Source organism: Platalea leucorodia, assembly GCF_965183815.1.
Source record: "Platalea leucorodia genome assembly, chromosome: 4".
In the NCBI taxonomy this organism is placed as follows: Eukaryota; Metazoa; Chordata; class Aves; order Pelecaniformes; family Threskiornithidae; genus Platalea; species Platalea leucorodia.
This window is the reverse complement of record NC_138826.1, coordinates 87315003-87323269: the sequence shown is the minus strand read 5'-3', so window position 1 is coordinate 87323269 and position 8267 is coordinate 87315003.

Sequence of the window (8267 nt, the reverse complement as noted above, 5' to 3'; positions counted from 1 at the left end):
CCCCAGCCCCTCATACTGCCCTGGAGCATCAGCTGCTTCAGGCTTGGGGGAGGAGTCATCCTTAAGCATTTTTTTTGACAGAAAATGAGACCAATATTTCTATCACTACAGCTCTCCGCTTCTAACAACAAGAGGTTTTGCATTTTAAAAGAAAATACTTCACTGGTCAAAGCAAGATGATGATTGTTTTTATGGGATGTGTTCTTCTGACAGTAATACGCAATTGCCCTTGATAAACTATACTAATTTTCCCATTGTGTCCATGTGGTTCTCTTGAAACTGGGTTACTTAGAGTAATTAAAAGAAGAACTGGCTTTAAATTAGAAATTTCTAAGGGAAGAAATTATGATGGGAAGGAAAAGGCCAGCTGATTCTATTTTATTTGTTCGGTCAGTAGAAATGAAAGCACTTGCTTTAAGAGTTTACATGATAATCCTGGTGTCCAGTCATTTGCCCTTTATACAATATTTTAAAATTCAGGACTGAACAGGAGTGATAATTGAGCATGTAATTGTTGTTGCTTATTTGTTTAGTTGCTCATTGCCAGTACCTGTACTACAAAGCACTTTAAGGAACACTTTGCAAAGAAAAGAATCTATAAAATTAAATGTATTTTAGAGTGCAGCTATAAGATTTTTATCAATGGTAAGGATGGAATGATATTATTAAAAACAGTTTATCTGTTTTTTCCTTGTTTTGAAGGCTGCTTTAGGATAAACTGCTTCAATTTAAACCACATGATGTAGTCCTAGGATTGCTCCACTTAGTCCCATGAAGTATATGTTTAGAATGCAAGTTTTCCTCCAAATTTTAGAAGTCTCAGATGAATGCACTACATTTTAGTGAGATATGATTCTCCTTGGGGCCATTAATAATTCTGACTGGCTTTATTTCAGCAATAAATATGCTGACTACAATATTGAAAAAATAAATTATTTTAAAATTATTATTAAGTTTTGCAGCTGGTAGAGATGGTCAGTCTCCTGTGAACTGGGCCTGGTAACTGCCTGAAATACAATCTATATCTGGCCAAAGTCATGCCATCAGGCTCCCCATCAACCCTCATGCAAAGCTGCCAGAAGATGAGGAATCATTTGCTTCACTTCATAGTGTGTCTTGGTTTTAAAACTCGTGTTTCATTTTGAATCTGAATTTGTCTGGCTTTGGATTCCTGCTATTAGTTCTTTCCTTGTGCCTGTCCCTGCTACAGCATTGATAAGCTGACCAAAGCGAGTGCTTTCCTGCTTTCTACCCTATTTTTAAACTACCTGCCAAATTCCAATATCAGTTTTATCAATACTATACACGGAGATAAAATCATCTCTTTGTTACTTCCTTATTTCATATCCAGGAATTACCTCAGCCCTTTTGCTGCAGTCATATGCTGAGATACTTGTTAGGTTTTGCCTCTCACATTCTTTACATTGCCTGAGAGTTATCACTCTCCTATCCTTTACAATGTTCCTACTTTTCAGGAGACAGCTTTTCGTACAGTTCTTGCTGGCTGCCTTATTCTTATCACTGTTTATCACACTGACAGTGCCACATCACTTCAAGTTTGATTAGCATTGATTTTACATTTACTTTCCAGGCCATTTAGGAAACCCAAGGAGCCCCAAAGGAAACATCAGTCTTCAAAGACGATTGTCTCACCGACAGCTACTTTGAGCCACTCATCCAGTTCTTGATGCACTGAATCTGTGCTTTATTGCATTATAAAGTATTTTTTTCTGATCACTAACACGTGGTGCTAAGACAAACACCTTAAAAAATTAGTACAGCGATGACCTTATCTTCTAACAGCCAAGCCTGCAATCTCACTTCAGGTTTCTCTGACGAGACCTATTTTTCCATTAGACTTTGTTGACTGACACACATAATATTTGAATGCTTCATTTAATTGTTAGACATTCTTTTGCATCATTACTTTTCTTCTTGTCATCATCTGCTCCTCCCCACGGCTGAAGGTATGAATGCCACGGTGAGGACGGGTGAGTCTGTGCATGTACAGAAGGCCGTACAAGCCTCTGCGCAACAGGTAATTATCATTTCCAAAGAGTCAGTCTGTGAACAGGCTGGTTGCTGTTATACTGCTGACGATTTGGATGAAGATACATAGTTGATTAAGTAAGCTTTCCACGATCCAAAGCAGACTGGTTTTGCTCAGGGAAGCTCATTCCTTTCCTCACCTGTGCAATTATCATTGCTTAACTGTGACTCAGTAGCACTTAAACAAGCCTGCTTTAGGACGTCCCCGGGGAACTCTGTTAGCACCCACGCTTCCTTTCCACGTTCCCGTTCCCGCTACAGGACCTCTTGGAAAATTTACTGGCTGATCAGCCAGTAAATACAAACCCTTTCTTTTCTTATTACTGCTGCGTCTGACCCGCGGTCAGCACGCTGCAAGATCTCCCCGGGGATCAGCGTGCACGCCGCTCTGGCTCAGAGCAGAGCCCGAGGGAACCTACGGTGCGACGGACCTCCCCATCTGCTGCCGCGCCGCGCAGCAGCGAGCCACTCTGGTGGGAAGGTTCATCCTTTGTACACCTGTCCTGGTTTCAGCTGGGATAGAGTTAATTTTCGTCTTGGTAGCCGGTATGGGGCTGTGTTTTGGGTTTAGGATGAGAACAATGTCGATGATACACTGATGCTTTGGTTCTTGCTAAGTAGTGCTAAGCTGTCTCTGAATAGGTGCTAAGTGGCGCTCACACTGGTCAAGGACTTTTCAGCTTCCCCTGCTCTGCCGGGGGCACAAGAAGCTGGGAGGGGGCACAGCCAGGGGGAGTGCTGACCCAGACTGGCCCAAGGGCTATTCCATACCATATGACGTCATGCTCAGTATATATAAGCCGGGGGAAGAAGGAGGAAGGAGGGGGACATTGGGTATGATGGTGTTTGTCCTCCCAAGTAACCATTACGCGTGATGGAGCCCTGCTTTCCTGGGGATGGCTGAACACCCGCCTGCCGATGGGAAGTGGTGAATGAATTCCTTGTTCTGTTTTGTTTGCGTGCACGGTTTTTGCTTTGCCTATTTAACTGCTCTATTTCATTTTACTTCAATTATTAAACTGTTCTTATCTCAACCCACGAGTTTCCTCCCTTTTACCCTTCTGATTCTCTCCCCCATCCCACCGGTGGGGAGTGAGCGAGCGGCTGCGTGGTGCTGAGTTGCTGGCTGGGGTTAAACCACGACAGTCCTTTTCCCTAGGAAGTAAATACAGACCTGCTGGGTCCGTACTTCAACCTGCCTGCTTCTCTATTTGAAAACATTGGCATGATTGTTTGAACGAGGTTTGTCGAGGACTGATATTAATCTAGGTAGTTTCTGATAGCATGGGTCCCATTTTCACTTTCTAAATTTTGACATAATCTTACCAGTTTGGCCTTCCTCTGGAATTTCCCTGGTCTGCCAGCATGTGTTTAAAATGAGCACTTCTGCTTTTTTTTATGTTGTCATTCTTAACACTGTTATAGCATATATCAAGTAAACATTTTTGGGTGAGGGAGGTATTGGCTTTTGTAACTATGACACTTTAAAACCTATGAACTTTTATAAGCAGTGGGTGTACCCTCTACTGTTTGGCTTCCCTGCTCATATTCTGCCTGTCATTATCTTAAATGACTACTAATTGCTTTCTACTTCCCCCGTCTTCCCTCTCCTTTCTTAAACTGAATTTCTGCTCCTACTCATCCAGGTAGGGCATTTAGCAAAAGTTACCTCTTTGTCTTTCTTTTTTAAATTATGGAACGGTGATTTTTCTAGCCTTACAAACTCTTCTTAGAGGAGTCCCAACTATGATTTCCACTTTTCTTTGTAAGCAAAAAGTTTTTTTTCCTTTGTGAAATCAGCTTCTTAGCTAGTAGTACGATCAGAGGGATGGAGCACCTCTCCTATGAGGAAGGGCTGAGAGAGTTGGGGTTGTTCAGCCTGGAGAAGAGAGGGCTCCAGGGAGACCTTATTGCAGCCTTTCAATACTTAAAGGGGGCTTATAAGAAAGATGGGGACAGACTTTTTAGCAGGGCCTGTTGTGATAGGACAAGGGGTAATGGTTTTAAACTAAAAGAGGGTAGATTTACACTAGATACAAGGAAGAATTTTTTTACAATGAGGGCGGTGAAACACTGGAACAGGTTGCCCAGAGAGGTGGTAGATGCCCCATTCCTGGAAACATTCAAGGTCAGGTTGGACGGGGCTCTGAGCAACCTCATCTAGTGAAAGATGTCCCTGCTCGCTGCAGTGGGGTTGGACTAGATGACCTTTAAAGGTCCCTTCCAACCCAAACTATGCTATGATTCCACTAACTGGTAATGTTCTTTTTCTGCCCATATTTATGTCCCTGATGTCTAGGAAACCATCTCCAATGCCATGATTCTTTTTAAGCATTAAGTCCAAAGCAGAATCGTCTCATGCTGTGTGCTCTACTGTTTAAGAAATGAAAGATGACGCATTCCTGAAATATAGCCCATAGTTCATAGCTGGTCTCCAGGTCCTCCAATACAGATGTTCTACATGGATTGTCACACCATTTCCTCTCCTCCTCAACCATATGGGCAGAATACAGACAACTTTCTATGAAGAAATTAAAACTAAATTTCTGGTTTGTTTGTGGGGGTCTTTTATTGATCCCCAGCAATGTCCCTTGTTTGGGTTATATCAGTTAAAATGATGCATTCAAGGTTCTCTGTGTCTGAGTTGTTAGTAATTTTGATACAAGTTACAGTGTCTTCAAAACAAGTTATAGAGTCCCGTGTATACTTTTTCACTATTTTTATGCTTGTTAAATAGATTATAGCATTATTTTTATATTCCAGCCATTCAAACTGTACATGCAAGCTTCAGAAATGCTATTCATAGCACATTTCTTCCCATTAGTGATTTTTTTTTAATTTCTCTTGCTCATTTCTTGCTCTTAATATAAATACAAAACAATGTAGATGCCCTTGTAATGTATTTATTCCCTCAGTACCCTCTTCTGATTTCACCTTGGTTGCCAACCGGAAGGACTAATCCTCATAAATGAAACCTTCAGACCACCTGCTGGCATGCAGACGAATGCTCCACAAAGCCCCGACGTCGCATTCGTAGCAGCTGAGAACCCAGCAATCCATATTGTGTGTCTTCTTCTGGGGCCTTTCCTCAGAAGAAAGGGGCTGCCACTGGCTCTGCGCTGGCCCTGAGCCCCAGCAGCCAAACCTCCTGCAGCAGGGCTGCTCTCAGGGCCCCCACACAGGGCTGAAGGGTGAGATCGTGGATTAACGCTGAAAGGAGTTACAGCACCATTTCTCTCTTCATTGCTTTGAGATTCTGTGTAGTTTCCATGGGATGCCAATGTATTCATTCTAATGTGTCAACGAAGAGAAATTTCCCTATCTTCCAGTCCTGGGGAATCTTGCTGTTATATGCTGCATTTCTGCCCCAAAATAAGTAGCGCAACAGATTCATGGTCTTTCCTGCAAGTTCTGAATAACTAAAATTCACATTGAAGGCCCGTAGGAAATGAAATGGTGTGCGACAATAGTTACAGGCAGTCAAACTTGGGAATACCTGGACTGAAGCTATGCCATTCTGACAAAAGGCATTCTTGTGGATGACAACATATGCCTCATGTACACATATTACATCTTAAATGTTTTATTTCCTATAATAAATATGGCGCATACGCACATCATTTTGAGTAACACTGTCAGAGAACACAAGAACTATTATTATTATAGCTTAATTATTAATACAGCGAGAAGCGCAGTGACTCAGATGGATGGCTTTAAAAACATACACTAATCAGTCAAGTGTATTCAAGATAATGGCCAAATTTTCCAAAAACTGAGGCACCTGGAGAAAAATCTTAGGTATGAATATGAGAGCAGGAACTTAAAAGAGAGAGAGGGGAGAAACTGAGGGAAAAATATTATTTCCTCCTCACTCTTAGCCCAGATCATCATTCCCTCTCCTTTTCTTCTTCTCCTAGGGAATGGAAGAATTGCAATAAATGAATAAAGCATTTACCCAATTGCTTCTTTTGAGTCCTTCCTTTTTTCTTTTTCTTTTTTTCCCCATTCTCCAGCATTTCTCTTGCTCTGAGCATGCTGATGCATCCATGCATCATTCTGTCCTGCCCTCAGTTTCGCTCATGCTTTCACCCAGGTGTTCCTTTACTAAAGGGCTTGAGGGATGTTCATTCCAGGGCAAGCAGGAGAAGCAGCAGCATTGAACAGAATATTTAGAGCCTGAACAGGGCCTTTGCTCCTGCAAGTGAGAAAGGCAAGAGCAGGGGATGGATGAACGGTGGAGCAGCGTGCTGCCTGCTGTTCTCAGCACGCAGCCAGGATGCTCCTTGTCAGTGAGGGGATCTATCAGGATCACATGGGGATGGTATTTGGCATTGCCATATGTGTTGCCGTGCACGTATGAAAAAGACAATGCAAAGTGGCAAAGGATTCAGAACTGCTTAACACGAGGGGGAATGATATTTACAGACAATTCCTCTTCAACATGGAGAATTGAACTTTTAAAAAATAATATTATTTTTCTTTACGAGAAAAAATAATGGTTGTCCCTTGCTGGCATTGTTTCTTAGCCAGAAATCAAATTCCATGTTTTACTTGTTTCTACGAATTAGAAACAAATTTCACGCTGCACAAAGCCTCCAAGCACATTACTGAACCTGTCAAGTATAACCCCATAGGTACACGGAGGCTCTCAGCAGCGAGTGAGTGGGTAAAACACATTCAGAAAAGCCCCTCGGGGCCAAGGTTCTTTCTGAATTATTTGTTCTTTTCTCTTCAGGTTCATATGCTTTGCTCTTCATCTTTATTCTTCATCTTCAGAACCTGAATCGTCATCTTTCTTTTTGAAGCAGACTGTACCTTTTTACTACATTGACATTTCTTAACATGTGCTTACTGAATTATCATAATTTAAGCAACCCAAAGTACTGATCTCACCCTAGATAAATATACCTACTGTATTTTTGATGGATAGGTTGATGTTATCTGTGATTGCCATTTGGTAGAACGGTGTTACTGTCTCTCCATCCAGACTGGATGTTTGTATCTGTCATGTTAGAAGCACAAACACACACATTTCATTCTGAGCATTTCTCTTTCCTGCCAGTACTGAGATTGTATTACTAACTTCATTTCAAATGTTTGGGTTTTTTTTGTTGTCGGGTTTTTTCCCTGTTCTGATTTCTTGCTTTTATGGACATCTATACAGTTTCAAGGAGCCAATTGATCTTATAAAACTGTACATTATTTGGCTGAGATTTCGTACTATCCTTCTTTTCCAAGTAAATCTGATAAAATCAGAGTATTTTACTGCAACTACAACAAATTATGCTCAGAAATATTCTCCAAGGGAAAAAATGCAAATATAAGACAGACGTTATCTGCAAAACAACTGCCACCTTTATAATTTACAGGAAACTCGTAATTATGCCAGAAATCAGTTGTATGTTTTCAACGGCATGGGAGGTGTTCGTGCTGTTGTAGGTTTGACCAGCTACAGTATCTCCTTTGTACAGCTACTACATGTGCTTAAGTTTACATGGGAATTAAGACATGTAATATTTTTATAAGGAGAACTAATAATGCAAGCCAAAACAAGCACATGATTTTCACTTTCAGAGATGACACCGCCTGTGAAGTAAAAGGCGTGAGTGAAGTCTTACCAAGAATGATAAAAGGTAATGGCAATGGATACAATGGCGCCATTTGTTTTGGTATAATAACACACAGGGTATTGTAGTTTCTTTGTGAAACAGAAAACATGTCTCAAAAGGCATTTTTCATGCAGATGTAATCAGCAACATAGTTCACACAGAAGGTCTGTGAAAGTATTTTTAGGAAGCTATGTAAAAAGGGGAAGCATACCAAATGAAATGAAAAAGAGGCATTCTCTTCCAAATATGCTGAAATAAACACTTCCCACGTGAAATTAACACTATTAAAACACAGTAACTTGATAACTATCACTGATAGTTAAACCTGCAGATTTTAATAAGTCATGCATATCAGATTACAGTGAAATGTGACACTTCAGGTAGCTGTGACAGAATTATCTGTTCTCAGCCAGATCAGCCTTTTAATTTCATTTAGTACTGGTGACTGAAGTTTTGGAAGGTACAGGACTTCTCATACAAGAAAATCAGTAATCACAAGTTCCAGATGAGACAGAGGAAAACAGAAATGATGGAATACAGTAGTTACTTGCAGCAGCCTACTGTCAGTGAGAGGATGTGTCTTCTGACTGCACCACAGCAAAGGATTCC